Source organism: Bactrocera dorsalis, unplaced genomic scaffold (assembly GCF_023373825.1).
Source record: "Bactrocera dorsalis isolate Fly_Bdor unplaced genomic scaffold, ASM2337382v1 BdCtg203, whole genome shotgun sequence".
In the NCBI taxonomy this organism is placed as follows: Eukaryota; Metazoa; Arthropoda; class Insecta; order Diptera; family Tephritidae; genus Bactrocera; species Bactrocera dorsalis.
The window spans coordinates 1-25,743 of NW_026038254.1; the positions used below are offsets into that span (position 1 = coordinate 1).

Here is a 25,743-nt window from a genome sequence, read left to right on the forward strand (position 1 = left end):
AGAAAAAGAATAAGCTCTCTACTTCGAGAGGAGGTGTTGTGGAGGCGACGTAGTTCGTAGTAAATAGTATTAAATGAATATGTACTTTAAATTACAACCATGTTTCTCTTGCAACTCTGTATTACTTTTCTATATTCTCTCTTGTTATATCCTTTTATAAACTGTAAAGACATGTTTATCCATATCGAATAAATTCAGTCGTTATTTAACCTTAAACGTTCTCGGACCATTAAAAAGTAAACAAAATACATCAATTAATAAGCAAAATTTGCAATGAAAAAATACACCAGAAATAAATAAAGAAGATATATTCATAAAAGCGGAAAAAACAAGGAAAAGTGATGAAAAATACAAAAATACAATTAAAAGATGGTAAAATATTAGACAAAAGAAATAGACATGCACACAAAGAGTTAAGAGAATACATAAATATACAAAATAATTAATAATTTTTTAAATTTATTTTTTTTTCTTTCAGTTTTAATTTTACTTTTATCAACCACGGTTTTGGGTAACGATATAAGAATAACACAGCTTAATTACGATACAGGATATACAATTTTAAAGAAAGCAAAATTGGACGTAATAGAGGATTTTAATAAGGTATATCATATTATAGATTTAGCAGACTATGAAAATATAATAACAAAACTAAATACCGCACTAGAGAAATTTAATAACACATTTCAAAATAATAAATCAACAAACAATTTATTATTCATATTAAATATAGCACGAAGTAAATTAACTTCAATCAAACCTTTAAAAATTAGACAAAAAAGAGCATTAGCAAACATTGTAGGAAAAGGTTTAAATATTTTATTTGGTACAATGGATGATGATGATAGACAAGAATTAAGTGAACATTTAAAAATAATTGAAGACGAATTTTGCGAAACAGAATTGCAAAGAAAGTTTTCCATACAGATATAATAGCTATTGATATTATATAACTAACGAAGAGGATCAAGAAAAAATAATTAAACAAACACATATAAGAGCGTACAGGTGTTATAAAGAAAATTTAAAACAATTTTCTAAAGTTTACTACTGGCCACTAATGAAGAAACAATTTAAACAATTTGTAAGGAATTGTGAAATCTGCAACAAAAATAAATACAATAGACACCCTATACGGATACCGATTGGAGAGGCTCCAATTCCGAAAAAAGAGGGAATGTTTCTATAACATTAGCCTAACCTAATTTAATTAGCCTTGTACTAAGTACTAGACAATACTAATTTAAATACACTTATCGACGAACAACCTAACTATAATAGAAGTATTAGAAATGTCTAAAATTAAGGTGACAGTGACAATTTGTATTTTGTTATAAAATATCCTATACCTAAGATATTTTGTAAGAAAATTACTTATTCGCCGTGTCGCACCAAGGACGAGTACTACCGTTGCTGAATGCGGAAATAATGCGTACGCCCTGAAATGTGAAAAATCTACGTTTGCTACATTTTGCAAAACACTAAAAACTACCACTTGCGGTAAACAGCTCATTATGGGAACTGTAGCGAACTGCTCAACTTCCGCCAATTATAGTAAATTGACGATGATATTGCTATTATTAATAATGTCATGGCTGAAATAGAGGATCACTTTGGAAATATCAGAAACGTCAGCGGTACCTATTTGTTTACTTTTGCTCACTTGCTAAAAGGGCAATAGATGTCTTGGTAAAAAAGGTAACTGAAAGGATCGCGAACGATCCTCGCTTAGGAAGAGAGGAGTTAACCCAAAACACTGGCAGTCAAATTACACAGTGTGCATTGTCTGCCTAACATCCGACCAGACAATGCAGAACATAGTAACCCAATCCCAAAAGCAGAAACTGTGGGATTCGCTGACTCAAAACACTCCCAACGTCTACGGCGGGTAGCCACAGCTAGAGCTAGCGGTAGCGTAGGTTAAGCTGTAGTTGGAAGTGAAATGTGTCACGCCACAAAATACGTCTCTGAGTTGATGTGACAGAAGATACGACTCGGTGGGAGTTATTCAAGTGAAGTCGAAGAGAAAGCGAACATCGAAGACAGGTCGACGGCTGTAAAATTATACTAATTTATTCTTGTATTCCTTTATTAATTGTTTTTTAAAATAAATTTAAAAATAAAAGTTCGTTTGTACAAGCATGTGTATGCGTGTAAAATGTAAGTTAAGTTTTTAAAGAGACTTAATAAAGTACAGATCATAATAAAATAACTATTATTTATTAACAGTGCAATCAATTACATGATGCACAGATATGACGAATGAAATTTACAAATTTACTGGATTAGATAAAGACAATCTAATCTGGTGATGAATCTCGGGGCAAAGTCATTCAAATTATTCAAGCAAATCAAAACTATTTTAATTACTCGAGACAGCAAAGAAGCTCGAGAAATAGCAGACAACAACTATACGGAAGGAAACATGCTCACAAGTGCAAAACAGTAACGGATGAACAAATAAATCCAAGATATATTGATTACCTTCCAAACATAATGAGAAAGTAAGACGACAAATTTGTTAAAAGAGCAAGGAATAATTATGAAAGTCACAGTAAATAAAGCTTACCACTCTTAATGGTACCAAAGAAGATAGATAATTCAGGAATACAGAAATTCAGGCTAGTAGTTGATAACAGGATATTAAATAATTTAACTAAAGACGATAAGTATCCTCTACTAAATATCGAAGGAATCTTGGATAAATTGGCCAAAGCACAGTACTTTTGCACCAGATTTTAGTGGCAGAAAGGGACATCGAGAAAATAGCTTTTATAACTCCGGCAGGAGTTCGGGTTAAAAAATTTCAAAAGATTTATAAACGACATATTGAGAGAATAAATAAATAAAGCATTACCTAATACTTAAGGTTTTACGTAGAATTAGGAAGCACATCATCTAACACCTAAACTGTGCGCTTCCTAGAATGTAAGCTGATTTTTTTTTAAGCCTGAGCAAAATAATGTACAAAGGTATAAGAAATAAAAAAAGCTCTGTTTAGTGTATCTCACTAGAATTGAGTAGCGTTCTTACCAATTTTTAAAAAATAACGTGCTGCAAACTACGGAAAGTTAACTCCCTTTCATAAAGATTCGCCTAATGATATTCATACCAATGTACATGATGGCATATAAATGTACAAAAATATAAGCCAAAGGACTAACAACCGGTTGTAATATCAAAAGAAATGTCTGAGCCTAATTTCAATCAATGCTCATTTCTGTTCGCGAGGCTCTGTTAAAATTTCTTCATTCTGCTGGCTGTGGTGAAATATGCTCTTCACATTTTCTTTACTTTTGACAATTTATACGCTGGTCCGCAATTGAACCTTCTCTAATATAAAAGTTCTCTGTTACATCTACTTTACTACTGTTACATCTTCTCTAATTTATACGTTCTCTTTTACATCTACAACTGACCAGTTTAGCTGAGAACCTCAGCGCGCTGTTGCGAAGAATTTATAAAGATTTGATCTCCTTTGATATTCTGCCAAATGACTGTAGGTCGTTGAATATCTCCTTCTAGCAATTGATGTATTCCATAATCTTCCTTCCAATCGAAAATCAAGTGATAGGCCACCGGAAAGAGATTCACAAGGAATTTTTGTATGGCATCTTCCGGATCATCCAAATGGTTGACGCTACCTGTTGATGATGTTGTCGTGCCCAGTTTCAAAATGCCTGTAAATAGGCGAGCAAGAGAAGGGGTATAGAGTAGAGAAATAGAGCTATATATAATTTGAATTTAAATACTGGTCTGACTTACTTGTACTTAAGGTTTTCTGAATTGAAGGATCAATTCACTCGATTGTGATACCACGCCTTCGTAAACTTGTGATTAGACAGCCAGGGTATTATTCTCTTATTATTCCTTTAGGACTAGGAAATGCTCTGGAAAGAAGACAAACAAAAAGTAAATTAAATATAGATTTTCAATATAATAAAACTTTTATAAAACCTTAAATATAGACTATGCTTAATATAATATTTTAATTTGTTTTATATAAAATGACGACAAAGTTCTGCACTATATTTCTGAATTTCTTGAGAAAAAAGCGTAAATTATCTTTAACAGAGAAATGTTAAATAAAAAAATGTTTAGACAAAATTTTAATATTGATTCCGAATATAGATCGAGACTTAGAAGGCACACTTTTTTGTGATATTGTTTAAGCCAGCGTCAAAGGTGATCTTCGACGAGAGAGCCGAGCGACTGACCATGATCCTGACATTTTAGCAGCCAATCAGACACAACTTTGGTTTAGTTGATACTGTTTCGGTAGATGCACTACGCTTTGGAAGCCCAGTTGTCTAAGGGATGGATAAAACAATCGTAGAGTTTGACCTTCACGTAAGCACTGTTTCGATTGTATACCAATAAAGCTGGATATAAAAATCTGACAACCTCAAGGTCCGCATTTTGTATTCCAACAAAATCGATCCACATCTGAAACAGATGAAAGATGGCTAATCTATGACCACATGAAGCGAAAACTGTTTTGGTCGAATTGCAGTGAGTTTCCGTAAACGATGGTCAAGCCAGCGTTGAGGGTTAGAAAAGTATTGATATATGTTTTGTAGGACAAGAGGGAGTCATCTACAATAAAAAGCTCTTCAATGCCAAACTTTGAAATCAGCAAAAAGTTAATACTTGGTTAGTCTCAAAAAAGCTATCTCCACAGTTGCCAGCTTGGACCAATAGAATAGAAATTGTGTCCAATTAAGACAACGCCAGGCGAAAAGAAGCACCGGAGCTAGGCAGGGAAGGATTGTCTCAGCTTCTTGCCAATACGGTGAGGGTTTCCTCAAATTTCCCTTCAAACTGGCAACAATTTGCAGATTTGATCTAAATCCGATCATTTTAACTATGCTAATTTTAAAATAATGTACTTATTTTTACTAGACCTTATATTATAAGTTCATTATATGAATTTAGCTTTACCAAAATATGGAAGAATATTCTGGATATCCTGGATGGTCATGCCGTAATATTAATATTTGGATTCAAATACGATACATGATTGAAGGCGTAAAAGATAAACTGAAGATGAAAATGGGTGAAAGATTTAAAAAGTGTATAAGTCACTTGGAACCCCATCGGTTTTCATTGTTCAGTAAAAGTGTCCCTGATGGGTTGGTAATCCACAGCGATATTTTAATATATTGTTGGGGCGACAAAGAAAATCTGTCGTATAAGTATATGCACATATTTTTTTGCACGAAAAGCTATATTAAAAATGAAACAGCTATTGTTGGCATAATTTGTCAGCAAGTGACAGCTGCTCAAAGTAAATATAACTCTTTATATTGGGTTGTCAAAAAAGTCTTGCGGTATTTTTATTCAATCAATTCGTGTGGCACCCATACATCGAGCTTCTTAGTGACTCCAAGCTTCTTCAAATGGTTTATAACGGTTTGATGACTACTATGCCGGTCTCTTTCGACCAATTCAGCGATTTTATCGCAGTTTTCGACGACAGGACCGTGGCGCATCTTCGACCACCTCTACACCAGAACGTAAATGTTGAAACCATCGTTGTGTGGTGGAAATGGAAACTGTATCGGGTCCATAAACTGCACAAATTTTATTGGTGGCTTGAGATGCATTTTTGCCTTTATCGTAGTAGTACTGTAAAATATGCCGTATTTTCTCTTTATTTTGCCCCATGTTTGCGACGCTATAACTCACGACTTAAAAGAAGCGACAATTAATCACACACGTGTTAGCGCGTGAAATGAGCTTTCCAAAAAGGTATAGCATGACCCGATGCGACGAATAAAATTAGAACTAGTGCGCTCCGCTGCTTCCAACAAAGCGCTTTGGAGAATTGTAGAGCCAAATCTGATCAGAACATTTGTTTGTAATTCCATGATGGTACATAGGCGGAAAATTGTATTAAAATATATATATTATTACAATAAACAGAGGAAATGAACGAGAAAAGAAATTTGCGTCTGTGTTAGTTTTCTATGGAAATCGCATCGGATTCAACTGCAAATTAAATGCAAATTCAAATTGCCAATGATTATGAGGCCAACGATGGAGCGCACTTGGGCCTTGGTGTTCTACTCACACCAGCAGCGACGCACAGTGGACTAGGCGGACGAGCAGTGAAACATATTACAAAGAGGTGGTATGGACTCTTGACTCATGAAGAAGCTAAGCGAGAAGCGCTCTACAATGCCGTTCAGTTGCTGATGAGTCAGTATATAGTAAATAGATATATGTAAACACACATATGCAACCGATATTACCAGTTGTGTTGCATGCATCTGCGCTTCGTCCAACAGCATGCCGAATGCATCCATGCCAAGAAGAACCGTCAAACTGGTCGACGGATTAAGATTGTTCGTAAGAGAAAAAAAATAGTTCCGCTCTTAAGATTAGCTTGCAAAGCTTGTGCAATAGAGTTGAAAGGATTTTTACAGATAATACATTAAGATAGTAAGCGCAACAACAATAATATTATTTTAAAAGCCGTAACAGTTTACATAAGCTTCCTGCCGGAAATACATTACTATTAAATGCTTTCAGTTCAGGGCTCTTATCACCATCGTAACTTCCATCTCACTTTGGCTCTTTTCCAATTAAGAAATCGTTGAAAGATTATTTTGGATAGGCTCTTGATAAATTCCAGGGTTATTACGATAATCTTTGTTGGGTTTTGCTTCAAAATAGTCTTAATTCTTGGCGATTTTTACAGAGAACATTTCAGAAAATACAATGGAGGTAATACGATCTCCGTTAGCTTCATCGTCTTTATCAAATAACTTCTGATATCAGTAGTTAGTTTCTCACAAAAAATAGTGTTTTAATTACTTTTTATCAATTTTCTTCAAGACATCAAAACTTAGATCGATAACTCAAAATCCTGTCTCTTACGACGCAATTAAGCGACATCTGTGAAAAGCATTATTTTCCCTACAGGGCCTACATACTTATTAGTGTAGATATACTAGTAACACTGCATAATCCCATTTTATTTTTTACTTTAATTTGCTATATTCTCACTCTGTTACTTCCTTTTTAAAATCCACTTCCATTCATGGCTGTGAAAATGCAATGACTGACTCTTTTTGTCATTGTTGGCTTGCTGCCTCGTATAGTCAACGCATTAGCATCAGCAATGAAATGGCCAATTCTATGGTTATGACGTTTCTATGGCGATCTGTGCGGATAATATTTAAATTGCGAACGAGTGGAAACCGTTTCGTGTAAACTAATTAATTATTTAATGTGTACTCGTGCCACGGCGAAAGGGAAAAATAAAAATTTAGACAAAAATACATCGAGTGGATAAGATTAATTTTCAGTGAGCGAGAGCGTGTGTCTAAATATATGCACATAATTGTATTTGCTAATGAAGATTAAAGAATATTGGATTAAGATAAAATTTAATGAATTTGGACGTGTTGATTTATGGCACTTTTAAGTTGCTAACCAAGAGATTAATATGTAAGTGGTGTGTACATTAAGATAGGACTACACTAAAAATCTGAAGATTAATATAGGCATTTTTTTTAGGAATAATATGAAGTATTCGGACAGTATTAATTCAGAAATGAACGTCTGATCTTAAAAATCTTATAACAAATTTTATATTGGGAAGATCAGATGTTAAAAAATCCAATCCTTATAAAATGTTCTGTGATGTAATTCATTAGCGAACATTGATTGCCGATTGATTCGCAATTTTTAAGACGAAAACGTGCTTTTATCAATTCTTTAGGGGCTATCTTACAGTAAATTCCGAATGAAAATTTATATGTGGAATAACGTCAAAAACGGGTTCAGCAATCGGGAGATACAAATAAAATAAACAGAAGATGAGATGGCCTTCTACGGGGTACAATGTAATATTTTTCAAGCTGTACAGGTTAAACCTCATGATGTTGCTTCTAAAAATTTAAATTTAAAAGGATGTCATATTTTCTTCTCTCCGCCACGCACGTTGTCTATTCTGTCGAATATTATTCGATAATGAATGCTCGGTCTCAAGGTGGGTAATGGTGTTGTGAATACTATGCTCAGTAGGCCGACTATGTTAACCATATGTAAGTTGAGCGAAGTGCGCAAATCACAATATTTACAGAACACGAATTTTTGTTATAAAGTTGAACGATTTGTAAACGTTGTTCAAGTGAAAGTCTGTCCATGATGAAATGCCAAATGATACTGAGAAAAAATAATAAGACAGCTTGACGCAACTTATAAACAACACAAAATACTATTGCAAAAATTACCTCTACTTGGATCACCCGTCATAAAAATATGTGAAACCTAGGACGATCAGAGTAATGTTGTTGTTAGTATCAAAACACCTAAGAAGAGTAAAACTGTGTGAATGAAATTTACTCTTTCGGGCTTATTGGTCTAATTTATGCTGAAGAGAGATTTAACAGTTCTGAGCTCAACAGAATACATCTATACTAATATTATAAAGCTGAAGAGTTTGTTTGTTTGAACGCGCTAATCTCCGAAACTACTGGTTCGAATTGAATAATTCTTTTTGTGTTGGATAGTCCATTTATCGAGGAAGGCTATAGGCTATATAGCATCACGCTGCGACCAATAGGAGCGAAGAAACAGTGGTAAATGTGTAAACGGGGGAAATTATTTATCTTTGAGGGCTTCCGTTCCTTGCGCTGCGAAAGCGGCACAAGATATACAAAAGTTATGTATGAAAGAATTATTTCTCTTTTAATGATCTAAAAAAAAGTCTGTGAGTACCGTTTTTGTGATAACTAGTTTCGTCGAAATTATTTGTTAGAGTTGTATTAACATAATAATATTAATTTTTCTATATTTATTGTTATTTCATTCTGCCGTTACATGCAGTATAAAACTTTTCAAATTTTTGAGGTAATCCGTAATTTTTGTGGTTAGCAGTCATTTTATTATTTTAGATCTTACTCGCTGATGTTAATTCTTACTCAGCTTTTCTTAGAAAATGCCACGAAAGCGGAAATCTGGTATATCCAAAATGGCATGGTAGTTTTATTGACTGGTGATTTCCGTCAAACCCTCCCAGTGAATCAGAGGGGGACACCAGCAGATGAAATTCAAGCGTGCATTAAATCATCACGCTTATGGTCAACAGTTGAAAAACTCCGTCTGAAAACGAATATGAGAGTGCATCTTCATAATGACATAGATTCAGGACTTTACGCGGAAATGTTGTTGAAAATTGGTGATGGTTGTTTAGATGTTGACGTTGAAGGCTACATATTACTGTCAAGAGAATTTTGTAAGTTAGTAGAAAGTGATGTGGATTTCATTGCTAATGTTTTTCCGGAATTGCGACAAAATTTGTGTAGTGATCAGTGGTTGTGTGCAAGAGCAATATTAGCACCAAGAAATGAAATTGTTAATAGGATTAGCACTGATATTTTAAACGAGGTTCAAGGAAAAGTGAAGGAATATTTGTCAATGGATACAATTATAGATACGGAACTAAGTACTTCATATGCTGTGGAGTTTTTAAATTCACTTGAACTATCGGGTGTACCGTCACATAAACTTCCATTGAAACTAAATATACCAGTAATGCTTATGCGAAATCTAGATGCTCCTTTCCTATGTAATGGAACAAAGCTTCGGATAACAAAATTGGGACAGAACATACTTGGTGCTACTATTTTAACAGGTGTCGGTAAGGGAAATAGTGTTATAATACCTCGGATACCAATTGTTCCCACTGACTTTCCATTCAAATTTAAAAGGGTTCAGTTTTTCGTCAAGCTTAGCTTTGCTGTTACTATAAAGAAGGCATAAGGCCAAGCATTACAGGTAGCAGGAGTGCATTTAGAAAACTCATGCTTCTCTCATGGTCAACCTGTTCACGTGTATGCTCAGAATTTACACATATTTGCACCCGACGGGAAAACTTATAACATGGTCTACAAAAATATACTAGATTAACACTCTGTATTTTATTTTTTTGAATTGTTAGAATTCAGAATTATTTATTTTTGTTGCTGTGAAATATATTTTAACATTTTTTGTTGCATTTCAATACGCATATTTTAAGGTGTTGAAACTTCATTGTCTGTAGTAATTTTTAAAAATTGTTGATCTCAGCCAAGCAATAAAATTTAGTTATCATTTTGACTCATTTCTATTATTATACTCTTACCCTTTATCTCTCATACTTATTTAATGGCTCCACTGCGGGCGAAGCCGCGGGTAAAGAGCTAGTATTATATATATGTATGTAGATATATATGTACATATATATGCATATGTGTATATAATATATGTTTACTAATATGTGTGCAGCTAAACTTTTCACCAATAAGCCACCAGAATAAGTGTTTGCACTCATCGGCTTTGTTGTGTGGCTTTTATTTAACTGATTTAAATTTTCTCTTGGCCGAAAGCAATAATTTTTCAATTTTCTACAATAACAATAACATGAAACTCTGGCAGCCACTTAAATTAATGGCAAATAAACAAGGCAAAGAAGTGGGCGGCGCTGAAGCGAAATGACAGTAAAACTTAAACAACTTTGAAGGCGATTTGGGCGTTCCGGTGTAGGTGAGTGCCACAGTGCGCCAGTGATGCTCAATTAATGAAAAAATTAAAGAGCACTTGAGAATTTTTTATATAAGTTGACTATATATTATTTATAGCACACATACTTGAGCCTTCAGCACGCCACACAGAGTTTGGTCGGATTGGATTGGATTTGTGCCTATCCACACCTCACCTAGCATAACAAAGTCGGAATTACTTATAGTGTAAAATTTAATGGCTTGGAATTTCCATGCAACTACAAGCAATTGCGCACAAGTACTTGACTCCACGTTGTAAGCACGCTCATCAGCTCTCCGTATTGGTTGTGGCATGTTGTTGGCCGGCTTAGTAAAGTCGGTGAAGTATGGATTGTTGCTTAAGCTGCGTTGCAATGTATTCCAACAAATGCAAAACCTTTCTGCCACACACAGCTGCAAAGTGCTATGCTTTGTTGTTACAGCTGCCACCAACAAATGTGGCAACAACACACGTTGTTTGGCAGCATTGAACATAAAATCTAATTGAATTGCTGAGAAATTTCACTACAACGGAGCAATTTCAATGGCAAGCAGGAGAGCAAGACGGCAAAGTGCCTGCCACAAACTGCTGCAAGTCAGGAAAGCTAACAAATACCAAGTCGGTACTAGGTGCAAATGCCCCCTATGGAATGTTTGGGCAGCCTATAAATGTAAATACCGAAACCAGTTTTACAACACACACACACACATACCTACGTAAACAAGAATACCTTAAGTTGCAATAAGAACATGGAAAGCAGCGTTATCCAAAATGCCACAGCGTCTAAGATGCGCAGCACATAGAGGTATGTAGGACCATGCCACTAAAGCTGCCAAGCCACATCTTACCAAAAATAAGCGCACAAAAGCAAAACGGTAATAAAAACAGGAAAGGAGTAGAAGAAGAGCAAAAAATTCGTTCTTCTGCCGTGTGGAGCTGTGAGTCTGGCGCTGCGCATCATGCATCTTGGCAGTCAACTGTTCTACCAAGTGGACATGTGGTATACAACAAAAGCGCTGTGGCGATTTGCAAAGTTCCTACGCCGGCTGCAACGGATTAGAATTCGTGTGAAACTCAACTCAACTTCATTATTCGCATTTCAATTTCATTTGGCCGTCATTATTGCCGCTTGGCTTTCGATTTCTTGTTCTACTATTTGCGTATGCTTTTCTTCACTTTTCAATGCAATTTCTCTGCACTCATTGTGTGCTTGATGGAATTTTTTGCGATCTTCTTTTAGTTGAACAGTTGTGGCAGCACTTTGTGCGGGCTACAGAGCTCTGGAGCTTCAGTGTTCTTTATTTGGTTTTCTTACGAACATTTTTTTGGTTCTGTCTTAATTTTGTTCTGCTCTTGCTTTCCTCTGTTGTTTTTTTGTTTTCATTTGCTCTCTTTAATTTTCATTTGTTTTTGGTAATGCAACTTTAGTCATTCAGCCGAAAACTTATACGCTTAAGCGCAGCTCTGGTCGCTGTTATAAACTTAGCTCATTCTGCTCGCTTCCTTTTGTTGATGTACGCGCCTCTTTGACTACCAGTCGTATGTGTACGAAAATATTTTTAGATTCTCACGCTATAATGGCCGATTGGCGGTTGACTATCTGGCTGCTCAGTTCATACATAACAAAGTACAGGGTTTGTCCGGAAAGTAATAGGACTGATTTTCTTCGGCCGCGACTGTACTTCGGAGCGTGCGCGCATCGACTCGATTCGACAGAAGCCGTTCCTAGCTAACGAACGAGCGGCTGGTCAGATGTCTCCGAGCACCTGGAGAGTCAGGAAACGTGCGACGTCTTTCTGTGAGTGGTGCAAGCCAAAAATGCAGCGTTCGTTAGAGCAGAGGAACGCGATTAAATTCTGTGTGAAATTCGGTAAATCTGCAACAGAGACGTTTGATATGATCAAGCAGGCTTACCCAGATGTTGCTTTAGCAAGAAGTGATGTGTTTCAGTGGCACCAGGTCTTTTTGGAGGGCCGGGAAGACGTCGCTGAGGAATGAGCAAATCCAAAGTGAAAATGATGCTAATTTTTTATTTTTTTTTGACATCAAAGTCAAATCAACGCCAAGTTTTACACGAAATTCCTCAAGAGACTCAAATAAAGGGTCAATCGACCAGACAACGTAGCCGAAGTTGCACTACGATAACGCTCACACCGCTTTTCTCGTGAACAGCTTAACCAAGGCCGGCATCTCAAAGCTTCCACAGCCGCCGTACAGTCCAGATGTGGCCCCCCCGACTTTTTTGTTTCCTTGTCTGAAAAGGCTGATGAATGGCAAGCATTTTGAGACGCCAAAGGGGTCAGCATGCTCCTCTGCTCTCAAGGCTATTCCGGAGAATGCCTTCCGTGACGGCTTCAATGCTTGGAAATCGCGCTGGAAGCACTGCATCGACGCAGAAGGAGCCTATTTTGAAAGTTTTTAAAGAATTGTAACGATTGGTTCAATAATTTTTTTTAAATCGACTCAGTCCTATTACTTTCCGGAAAAATCCTGTACTCTTACAAATAAGTATAGGCCAGTCTTAGATCTAAAATACGTGTCTATAACCGCAACTCTTCTATCACGATTATATAGGCTACATTTTATCGGCATCCATTGTACTTCCCACTTATATGCGGAAATTAACTTCCAGAAATTTTCTTTTCTTTTCATTTCTATCTTCTAATTTTCACTCATTCAATCCATTTTAAAATTCGCACATTCATTTTTCTATGTTTTTTTTTTATATAACTATAACCCTTTAGTAGGGTGTTTGTAATTATCATCACCAGTGCCCATGCATTGCTTGGACAGTTCATTTTATAGCCAACCTCTCAACTCTTGGCAACCGCTTTACCCATCAGTACCATCCAGTACTACTAGTGTGTATGTATGAGTTCAGCTCCTTCGTCCGGTCGTCTATTTGGTACTTTCTACTACCTTTTTCTTTCATGCATATTTGTCTTGGTTGCTTCCCTTTGCCAACTCTCTTTTTCCGTTCCCTTTTTTTCTGCAATTATATCTAAGTCAATTCCTTATTTCAAAATCTCATAAAAATTCCACAAGTCAAAATAGAATTGCAAAACTGTCACACGCACACAGATAAGCCGGCAGTAATGCCATCCTTCTTTTTTATTCGTCTTCAACATTTGAAGAGCGCATAATAACCTGCGGCAGGGCAAAACTCCCGCTTTCCGTCTGCCGCAGGTCCAGTTGCCACAAGTTGTGATTGTCGTTAGCCAAGTTAAGTAGTCGGCGCTGACTCTTTGAGTGCACAAAAGCGTGGAGCGCAATTCAGGCAGACAGAAGACTTTATGCGAAGACTTGGTGGTATTGTCCGCAGCTGCTGGCACTGTACGCCACTTGCAACACTTCGAACTCGCCGTGAACCGCTGCAACTCAAAGTTGCTCCGTGCTGCCGGTGGTTCCCAGTTCTTATTCTACATATTCTAAGTGAGTCTGCATAGATTTTATGGATGCAAATCAAGTTTAGCGAAGATTTAAAATAGTGAAATTAATTGAATGCTTGCCAGTCATCGAACCGGCGTATGTTTTTGTTGCCGCTGCTGGAGTTTGGTTTGTGTGTGTGCTAGACCTTGAGACGTATTTGCAGTTATGTAGCTCTATTTGGGGGAGAGAGTTTTCAAGTTTAAAGACATGCATACCTTTCGTTGATAATTGCGTTGCTTTAGTCGGAGTAAAGAAGAAAAGTCTTCCATTCACTCAGTGTTTAATTGAGAATATGAACATTTAGTTATTTTATTAATTTATATGATTTCTTATACATAATTGAAGTACGGAGACTCTTTTATTTAGCATTACTAAGTATTCAATCCTTTCCATTGCTAAGTGCCACCTACTTAGCATTACTAAGTTTCTATTAAGTGTCATATGAAATTACAGGAAATATTCAAAAATAGACGACATTTTGTCGATCTTCGAAAAAAGGTATCTTTGTCGGTGAATTCAGGGTCCATGATGAAACATCCCCAAATGGGTTGATGCCGGGGTTCGAATTATGTTATCTGTAGTACTAAATTCCAGCATAGAAAAATTCATCTAACTATCTGGCAGTCGCCGGATCGAAAAGCCACAAACCAGATCGTTCGTGTTGTGATAGACGGAAGACACGTCTCTAGTATTTTGGACGTGCGTACGCTCCGAGGTTCTAACATCGACTCGACCACTATGTTCTTGCAGTCAAGATACGCACCCGCCTCTAAAGCATACTAAAATTATGGAGGGAACATTTCTCCAGCCTGCTGAATGGCAGTGAAACCATAACCCCAGAAGATGGCGAACTCGATTCCCCAATCGATGACAATGGAGCGGACGTTCGATTGTCCGATCATGAGAACGTTCGAATAGCAGTCACCCGTCTGAAGAATAACAAAGCGGCGGGGGACGATGGATTGCCGGCCGATCAAAACTGCCTTAGAAATATTTTTTTTCTAACTGAAGTAGAGCTCAATAATGGTAAAAGGCCTCATACTGCTTAAGAGATTTGGTAGTCTCAAGAGGAATCAGTTACGGTTTCTAACTACACAATTACCCCTGGTTAGAGACTTTTAAAATAAGATTAGATCGAATTAAATTAACTGATGCGGATTTATAATACCAAGATTATATATATAGAGTATCAGCTTCAAATACGATATTTGACTATCACCTATATAAAGACTCTCAGTTTAATATAAAAATGCATGATTATATAAACACATAGACCCATACACTACATTTGTTTATTAGAAACCTTGCGGGATGGCATGGCCGCAGAGCAATTTACCCAAATTCCATGTCTCTCAGCGTAAGCACCTTCATTAAAAATTTAATAAGTGAACACTTGTCGTTGACACAGATACAAAAATAATCACAGCATTCACAACGCCCACACAAATACATACACATGTGCATAGATATGTAAAGTAAACGCATGGACTTCAGTTAAAACGCAGCAGCTGCCTGTTGTGCCCCATCAATTGCTACATCAAATTTATAATCGTCATTTGCATATTTCGCATCTTTGTTCAAAGTAGGATTGCGCCCACACGAGAAGGTCATTGAAGAGAGAGTTTATGAGGTAAATGTTAAATATAATTTTAGTGTTCTTGTTTCAGAATGTTGTGTGTGAGAAGTTTTAAGTTCATTGTTAAATAAGCAACCACGTCCAGCACCGCCATCAACATCAACTGATGATTAACACGTCAATAAAATCAATAAATTGGTGCTTGAGGATCGACAATTTACAGTCAGAGATCTTACTGGTATCGTTGGAATATCAGAAGGATCAGTGAAAACCATTTTGAAAAAAACATTCGGGAGGCTTGAATTTGTTTGCTTGAGATCCAAGAGAACCAGAGATATTTTCGAACAAATTAAGTTTTAATTTGAGGAATAAACAACTTGTAAAAGAGTTTTTTGTCCCAGCTTGTATAATAAAAAATTTATGTAATACATTTCAGTTAAAGAATATACATTATTTTAAATAAGAAAAAATTATAAAGCTGCCACTTATTCTAACTATTTCCTTTTATAAGAAAAATGCAAGAAAATTACACTAATATTTTCCACACAACTTAGGCTCCTTAGGCAATTCAAATGCTAATCCAAACGAATGAACGGCGAGTGGACGTCATGGCGTATACGTAATTTCCGCGCAGAATAAATTTAAGCGCAGCATGCTGTCTGGATAACAACTGCGCACGAAAAGAAGAACAATAACAACAACAACAACCATAATATCGTAATTAGAATAACAACAACACTAACAACAACCACAGCTACAATATGCAACTATAACGTAGACAACTGCGCAATAGCACAACACAAGCAAAAATGAAAACTACAACAACAACACTAAAAGCAATCATAACGCATGCAAATGAAAATGTGTATTAAACTCAAGCAGGAAATTGCACATTTCATACATTTAATGCTAATATTTTTGCATATTTCACGTTGCAGTGGAAAGCGAGTGCGCGAGGATTTCACGCCCACATGGCGATGCCAATGTAAAAAGCTTAAATTATGCATAACGGTAAGTGAAGTTGCTTTTCATTATACGGCGCATATATCTCGACTTTTTCACGGATTAAAAACTGCCGTTGCACACACATCCGCTCAAGAGCGCGGCGCTTTGGCACAAAGTGTTTCCGGTTCTGCTTTGTTTCCATTTGTGTTTTACATCATTTTTGTACGCACGCTTTGTAATGATTATTATTACGCTTGTAAGTTTCGAATTACAAGCACGCGCACACATGTGTATTTTATGTGTTGTGGCTGGCTCAAAGCGCTGGTTTTAGTTTTGAAGCACGTTTCAGCGCTTAAGCGGAAGCCAATATTTGCAAAAGTTTTTCACGCTTTTACCGCTGCGTTTTGTGCGCTTTGGCGTTAAAGTGCGTTAGTGTTGTAATGAGTGTTGTTGCGAAAATCTTTGCTTATTTCGTGTGGAGTTTAACAAAGCTAATACTTCACACACATACACGCATATAGACATGTATGCGAAAAAAGCGCTGATTAAACGAAATGCTTTTTACTACATCATTTGATTACCCAAATGGGCGAGTGGCAGCATTGTGTATGCAACTTTGACTTTGCCATACATTGTTGCACGTTTTATGATGTGTAGTACTGTGCGTCGTACTCCGCTTGCACTTAGCTAGCATTTTTGCCCAGCGTTGCAACAAAAATGTTGCATGCTTATGTCAGTAAAATTCTGTATCAAAAAGTATATATAAAGGAAAACCTGATGCCAAACCAATATTCAATTCAAAGCATTATGCCAAAACATGCTAAATGATTTCCAACAAATGCTTCATAAGTTCTGTAAAAAAAGTACCTGTACTCTAGTGTAAAGCTGAAATCACACGATTGGTCAAATGTACCAATTTTTTGTCATTTATATGTACAGATCGTGTGACAGCCAGAAAATATTTGGCATAAGGCAAATTAACAAAATTTTTGTGCAGATAGACCGATAAAATACGGCTCTGTTGTACTAATCATGTGAACTGTTGTACAAATCAAGTAAATACAAAAAATGGACAAATGTACCGATAATTTTATCTGCCCCTGCAGGACCAATCAATTCAAATAAAGCCAAAATTATGTTTTTTTTATTTTTATTATCCTAGGAATACTTTACACCTGGCTGGAATTTCATTATTTACTGTTTGGAAACTCTATGATTATTAAACTAATAATAATAAATAATTATTAAACTTGGCAGCACTGATATCTGCAAAAACAATTGATGCATCACTGCTCTTTATTCCATTTTTCCGTTATTAAACAAGTCACTACATCTATTGGTGAGTATAAATACTTATGATATGTTTATATAAGTTAGTGGATCGACCCTCATCTCAACTCCCCTAAAGGCATCATTGAATCCGCTCGTGTCTTTTTCTTCATTATTACCATTCATAATCTAATCACGCTTAGCTGTGGTAATTCTAAAAGAAAATCATATATGTAAATGACACCCTACAACCAGAGTTCGTAAAACCATCAAAATACGCTCTTGCTCTGATGAGTAATATTCCGCAAGAGGACATCATTTCAAATACTCAGGAGCGCAAGCTTAACTAACATTCTCATCACAAAAAAACTCCTCACGTATTTGACTCACTCATATATTAGCATGAGCGAGCATTTTTAAAAGATAACTATTTGCCTAACGCATCATCTTTATTTTTATCGCTCTTGTGAGGAGTATTATTTTGAGGAGCACGTAGGTTTGCGGTAAATATTAGAGCTAAAAGATAAGATAAGTATTAAAGAGAAATATTCTAGAAGAGAACTCTTTCCTTTGAACTCACAATTGAGGAAATCAAAATTTATTGCTCCTCAATTGTGTTGTACTGAGGAGGAAGATAGAAATTTTACTTCTCAGTGATGAGTATTTGCGAACTCTGCCTACAACAACAATTAGCAATTGATACTGCCCGAACATTTATTGGGATGACCTTCATTGAAAAGGTATGATAATGGCATGCTGCGTTTGAAAGTTTGCACACGGCACGCTAAGCGACATCAACTTGCGGTAACTAAATCTATGGAAAGCGTCCGCTGAGCGCATACCTGACACCATCAACAACAACCTGTTTTTTCCACTTGATATTTGCGTAGGCTTGGTAGGCTGAGTTTTTTAAGTGAAAGAAATTGTATCGAATCAGAGAAAAAATCAGAATAAATGTGATTGCCGAAGTGTGCAAATGTCTGGTCTTTTTATTTATATATTTATTTATTTACATTTAATATATTAATATTGTTCATTTATTTTTCAGAATATGGATACAGATGAAGATGAAATCTTTGATAATTTGACTACCGCAATATGCGAAAATATATCCAATATGTCTGCAGAACCAACACCAACGCCAGATAAAAAGAGAAAGCGTTTTCAAGTTACAACGGCATGGTCCTCGGAAGATGTGTTTAATTTAATAGAAATAATGGAAAAACATCCTTGTCTGTGGGAATATTCTTCATCAGACTATAAAAACCGACAGAAGAGAGAGAACGCATGGAGAGAAGTTGCAGCGAACTCTCATGGCCGTAGCGTTGATGAGTGCAAAGCCAAGTGGGCGAATGTGAAAACAGCGTACAATAATACAAAAAACAAATTACAGGCAAAGTCCGGTCAGAGTGCGTCAAGTTCACAACCTCATTGGCAATTTTGGACTGCAATGCAGTTTTATCATAACCACGACAAAAAAAAAATGACCTCATCTGTTTCAAATATAAGCCCTGATAGCGAAAGTTTACCAAACACGCATTTTCAACCCATCAACATGCAATCCAACGCAACAACATCATCGCCAGCTGATGCAGCAACCAATTCGCCAGAAGATATTTTAAAACGCGCAACAGATTTGTTGTATGCAGAAAAAGAGGACATGTGGTATTCCTTCGGCATGTACATAGCGTCGCAAATGCGTGAAATGAATGCAAAAAATGAGAAAGCAGCAAAAAAACTTGAAATTAATATTATGAAGTGCACTATAGATGCGCTTTCAGAATTAAATGATGATTGATATTTCATTGAATTGCTTTTTCTTCTATATTAATAAAGTTACAGACATATTTAAATCATTAACTTTACTTAACATCTGCAGAGTACCTTTATAATTATAAAACGTACTTCCAGACCGCGGCGGAGCCTTCATCACAATGTGTTTCCCGTCAACTGCGCCTATACAATGGGGAAAATTCCATTTATCACTAAATTTTTGGGCAATGTCAATCCACATCTGTTCGTTGTTTGGAACCTTGCAAATGTGTAATGTGATATCAATTTATATTTTTGATGTGATTATGTATAGCTACCTCTAAATATTCATTTTTCAAAGCTTTGTAAATTGCATTGCAAACCTCCGGCACAAATATGGTATTCGGCGCAATGCGAAAGTCACAGATAAACTTTTGAAGCTGTCTCCAGAGGCAAGGAAGCGAAGTGTAACCGCCAAACGTTCATTGGCTGCTTTATTTAGGATGACAAGCCCAACCATGTGACAGGGTTGCACAAATATCTGTCATATTATTGAAGTGCACAAATCAGTACAGAAAAATGCTGGTTCAAGTACGCCAATCGTGTGAACACTGAAAATTGTATCGGTACACAAAATTTATTTTGTACATATTTGTACAGAAAAATTTTGTCAAAAATCGGTACATTTGACCAATCGTGTGATCTCAGCATAACTACTGTATACTTCTATGGGGAAAGGGCCCAAAAATTGTTGTGAGAGTGTGGCTAATTGAATAAAAGTACTGGCTGGTGGCAAACAAAAGTTTTCTAGACAATTTGCCTGTGTGGCCCGAGATAACGTGGTGTGTCGGTTGGCTACCTCTTATTGCCACTACACAAGATTGTACTCGAACTTATATGAGTCTGTATATGTTTTTAAAATATTTCTAAGCCTTAAAGGGCCACATATATACACACAGTCGTTTGTTGGATTTTTAAGACCAACATTTTGTTCGGAATTGCATTTTGTATACAATTGTAGCTAAACAAATATTTTAGAAACGGTTGCTGACACTTTGAAATGGATTTTTTCGCCAGTGTGAAAACAATAAATACAAGCCACAAATGCATGCGTTTGCCAGGTTGGAAGTGATGGCACCGAATGTGCCATGTTTGAGGCCAAAGGGAACAGTTGTTGACATTCCCACGTTACTGTTGAAAATTGCCTTTAATCTGAAAGAAAATGGAAAAGCTTGTGTAGTAGTATGTGTGAAAATTGCAATCGCTGTGGTCTGTGACTTTGTTTTTACAAAACAAAGATTATTGTATTCAAGAATTTTTAAACCTTAGTATGAATGAAGCTGGTCCAATACCACCAAATTTAATCCTTAGTATATTTCTCGGTGAAGAAAAAATAAGTAATACTACAACATACGTTTCCCTTAACTTAAATAAACTTCAAAAGTTTCAATCTTTGGTATTTTGTAAACTTTATATGCTTCGATTTCTGTTCACAAATGAAATTGAATCATAATTGCTGTTTATCTAAGAACTAAATCCGATTTCAAATGCCATTATTGAAAGCGACAACTACTCGACAACAATATGCAATCTATAAAATGCATAATGAATAGAAAATAAATGAGTAATGACACGACTAGTTTTGGAAGCAAAAATACATATGTATATTTCGTTGAATTGAATTTGGAAGAAGGCGACGCCCACACTGAACACATTTCATAGGAAGAAGTCAACTATTTGGTGAGGAGGTGGCTGACAATTTGTATAAAATATGAGCATGGATGAATGTATGTACATAAGTATGCGTGTGCATATTCATATGCGAGTGTATTCGCTTGAAGCATCAATCAGTTTTCAATTTGATGATGATCACATTAATTAATTTACTTTAGAATGACATCATGCGCTCATGTTTGTTTATGATTACAATTGAAGCATGAACGATTCCACTCCTAATTTATTACTATTAGTGCATGTGCGTGTGTGCCATCTTTCAAATTGAAAATAAAGTACAATTACCGAAATAGCTAAGCCATGAAATTGATGACAATGAATAGCAAGAGTAGGCAGCCGATGCAAAGATTTCATTGTCATTTAAGTGTGTGGCGCCATAAGCACAAAATAAGACTTAGCTGGAGCGTGTTAATGGGGGCTTGAAAACATTTGTGGGCAATTTTAGGAATGCTTTTAAACAGTGGCAAAGGAAAAACCTGCATTTTTTGTTTTAATGATTTTTAAAGAGATATGAAAAAATTCATTTGTTTTTAGGACAAATGCTGAAACTTCTGGGGGTAATTGCATAAAAAAAGAATCAACTTGGGAAATAATCGACACCCTAATGTATAAATTCCGGAAATTCAAAATTTGAAATTTTTAGTGCTATTTAATTACAGTTGCAGCTTCTATAACATCGTTGTGAGTCTCTGACTTGAAAATAAGTTGATGATATGTTCTCTTTCGTAACAATAAACCGTAAACAAAAAAAAGCTAACCAAAAAGAAATAATGTACCAACATGATTATATGTATATATGAGCGTACACATCTAAATATAAATATACTTTAATAGTCAGACACTAACTGAAGTAAGTATGTACTATGTTTCTTACCACTCATATCACAGCTTATAATTCGAAGAATTTTTCTATTTCTACGGACAAAGCCTATTACAAATGGCTACAATGCTAATGAGCATTACAAAAAATTTTAAGAAAAATAAATAAAAAAATGAAAATACATCATCGAATGAAGGCGGTGTTGATTTCTGTTTACTTCACCACATAATAAAAGATGGAAACAATTGCAACATAAATACCGAGAATGACATGAATTCATAACATTCCAGCTAGTCAAAAACCAAAACAATAAATATTATGAAATACATATACATACGTAGTTTCAGTCGTACGGGGAAATTGAAAAATCGTCATTTCTTCATTAATGCGCTCATATTTATGCCAACATAGGATTGTACTTTTAGGCAAAGACAAAGATTGGAAGTGAAGTTATTGCGTTTTAGGTGTCAGTATACTTGTGTTATCGGTGCGAATATGAGCTTCGAACAAAGAGCCAACATTAAATTTTTTTTTAAATTAGTAAAACTTTTACCGAAACGTTTCAATTGATGAAACAAGTTGACGATGACTGCCTACCCCGTAGCAGAGTGCACTAGTGGTTTCAACATTTGTGAGGGCATAAATGACGCTCAACATATGGGCCAAACAAAATCCGTGATCACCGGATATTCCATCGAATTCATCATGGAAATGGAATTGAACATCTCCAAAACATCGATTTATCGCATTTTGACGGAACATTTGGGCTTAGGAAAGGTGTGTGCATGGTTTGTTCCGCACAAATTGACCGACGACCAAAAATTGCTCAGAATCCAACATTCGACGGACAGCTTGTGACCGATTATTTAACTAAAAGCCACATTGTAACCATTAACCATTCCCCGTATTCACCTGATATGGCACCGTGCGATTTCTTCTTTTTCGGAAAAATGCATATGGCCATTTAATGAAAGCGTTATTCAGACGTATAGGCCATTCCAAAGGCTTGCACCGGCATACTGGCGACCAACGAGCTAAAACACTCCTTTGTCATGCTTTTGGACCATGCGAAAAGCTGTATTGAAGCAGAAGGAAACTATTTTAAACAAAATAAATTGATTTTGCCGAATAAACAATTTGTTCTGTTTTTTATTTTAAAGTTCTATTTACTTTGGAATGCGATTCAAGTTATGCTGTCATGTTATTTTTGTTCAATATTGTTTGGCATTTCATTGTGGCAAGACATACGCCTGAACAAAGTTTACAAATTGTTTAACTTTATTACGAAAATTCACATTCTGTAAAGAATGAGCGTTTTATTCGCAACACCATTACATATCTTGGACAATATTCGACCGAATTGATTAGGTCCAGTACGCAGCCGTAGCTGAGAGTGTACATGAAGGCCGTGGATAATCGATTCGGTGACGTTCGCAGAAATTCGGTCTTACGTATGGAACGCCTTTTCGCATTTTTCGTCGAGATCTTAAATTGAAAACGTACAAAATACAGCGAAGCAATGGGCTCTTGAAAAGTTCCATAAAGATCCGACATTTTCGAGCCAAACCTTGTTTAGAGATGAGGCCCATTAGTGACTCAATAGGTATGTAAACGAGTAGAATTGTCGTATTTGGGACGAAGAGCAACCTGAAGAGATTCAAGAGCTGTTATTTCCTCTAGAGGAAAAAACGGCTTGGTGTAGCCGGTGGAATCATCGGTGAATATTTTTTTAAACATGTTGAATTGGACTCAACGGATGGACTGTCTAAGACCTAGTCGCGGCCAATATTTGAAAGAGCTAATCTTCAAAATAAATGCCAAAAAATGTTCTTTCGGATGATAATAAATGCATTAAATATGAAGTTTCTGCGTTTTTCTATAAAAACAAGTAGGGAATGGATCACCGTTTAAAGGTTCGTTCAAAGCTTCCACCAAATATGATTAAAATTCGCCAATTCATAAGTAAATCTTTTCTCAATCACATAACGTATTTCAAAGCTGCTTTTAAGAATCCTAATGACTGCTTTATGGCCGAAGCAAGACCAAAGTTGTTTATTATATTGTCGCTTTATAAATCTCAGTATGCGCATAAATCTGTGCGTATCCAAAAACAATGTGTGTGTGTACATTTATTTGCAGGTTAAATGCTAATTGCTATGATAATTCGGTCAAAATGTCATAAATATAGGCGTCCAAGCGAGCGCTGACGTATTGCTTACTTGTTCGTTTTATTATTCAAATCACAGTGCAGACAAAACGATGCATTTCTCTTCATAAATTCTTTTTAGTTGTAAAATAAAATGGCAATGCTTACTTTTTGACATTATTGTTATTGTTACGCATTATTGTAATACGAGTATATGTATGTATGAATTCATGAAATAATTTAATATTTTTTGCAAATGTTTTATGCGCCAAAAAAACTTAAACAACGCGAAATTAGCATAATTATTTAAATTTACATGGCGTATGCGTTCATTGAAAATTTTTTTTATGGATTTTTTGTTTTTGCTTTTGTATCTGCTGTTTTTTGCGAATCTTGCATTATGAGCTTTGAAGCGGGCGTAACGGCGTGCTGCTACAGTGCTCGCGAATATACCGAAAAGGAAGTCATAATTTTGCGTTTCGTTGGCATTGACTGAATTGATTTATTGCAAAGAGTTTCGCGCTGAAAACTTGTATTAAACGAAAAATAATAACAAAAAAAAAACAAAAACTGACGGATTTCTCTAATCCTCTTTCCGCGCTTTCTATTCAGTTATCTTCTCTATTTGTGTAAATTTAGAATTTTTGTGTTTAAATTAAATTTTTCTATGCGCGCACAGTGGAGCTGATGTGATTTTTAATGAAGAGCTTTCGAAAAATGGAATTAATCTTTTACAATATTAAGTATATATTTGATATACTGACAAAATTTATTTGAAATTTCGAATATAAAATATAATATTTATGTATACAAAATTATATTATAAATTTGATTAAATTAATTTTTCTAAATAAATTAAAATTCGGATACTACTCACTATCGGTCTCTCATAATAAAACATGATATATATTTGTAACTAGTAGTTTTGAGAAATACTTAATATGGAAATCTTTTGTACTTTGTTATAAAATCCCTTTTTAGTATTTCAATAAAAAAATGTGAAAAAAGTTCGACTTAGGAAAATAATTTAATTTTAAAAAATTATTATATATATTTTTTTATATTTCAACTTGCACTTACTTTGAAATAGATTCGCCGTAGATTCGAGTATGCCGCGCAGACTATTAGTGTGATGATGCAACAAACGTTAAAATTCGCCGGTGGATTCCTTTCTCAGCTCCAATTCGGTTGCATTCGTACAGCAGTGCCCACCACAAATGGCACCTGAAAGAGTAGATGGAGATAATAAATATTAAGATTGAAATTACATATAGTTAGAACGTTGTGCCTCATAAATATGTATTTATATTTGTATGTAGTTAATATATTTTTAAAACGAAATACCTCCGAGTTTATTACAAATACGAGTAAGAAGATTTTCCAAAAAAATTGTGTGAGTTTGTTCTCTACTCAAATTTTCATAGCAAAATCCCTCTAGAGAAGGGACGCTTGTGGTGAAAAATATTCAAGCTGAGCCAGGATTTTCGAGTTGTGGGTGCGAAGAAGCCGTTGGAGGAGAGTGACAGTAAACTTCTTCAC

The 25,743-nt window shown here is 35.6% G+C and overlaps 1 long non-coding RNA gene across 2 annotated transcripts; it reads right to left on the bottom strand.

Annotated features, from left to right (window-relative positions):
- Positions 1-521: 521 nt before the first annotated feature.
- Positions 522-25,457, bottom strand: LOC125780204 (uncharacterized). Of its 2 annotated transcripts, none has more exons than XR_007423614.1 (3): positions 25,285-25,457; positions 3,772-3,890; positions 522-3,680 (listed from the first exon to the last, which is right to left on the bottom strand). It is a non-coding gene; the product is annotated as an uncharacterized LOC125780204 (long non-coding RNA). The 2 variants fall into 2 exon arrangements; XR_007423613.1 differs by having other exon boundaries at positions 3,766-3,890; positions 25,285-25,456.
- Between the last annotated feature and the right edge of the window lie 286 nt (positions 25,458-25,743).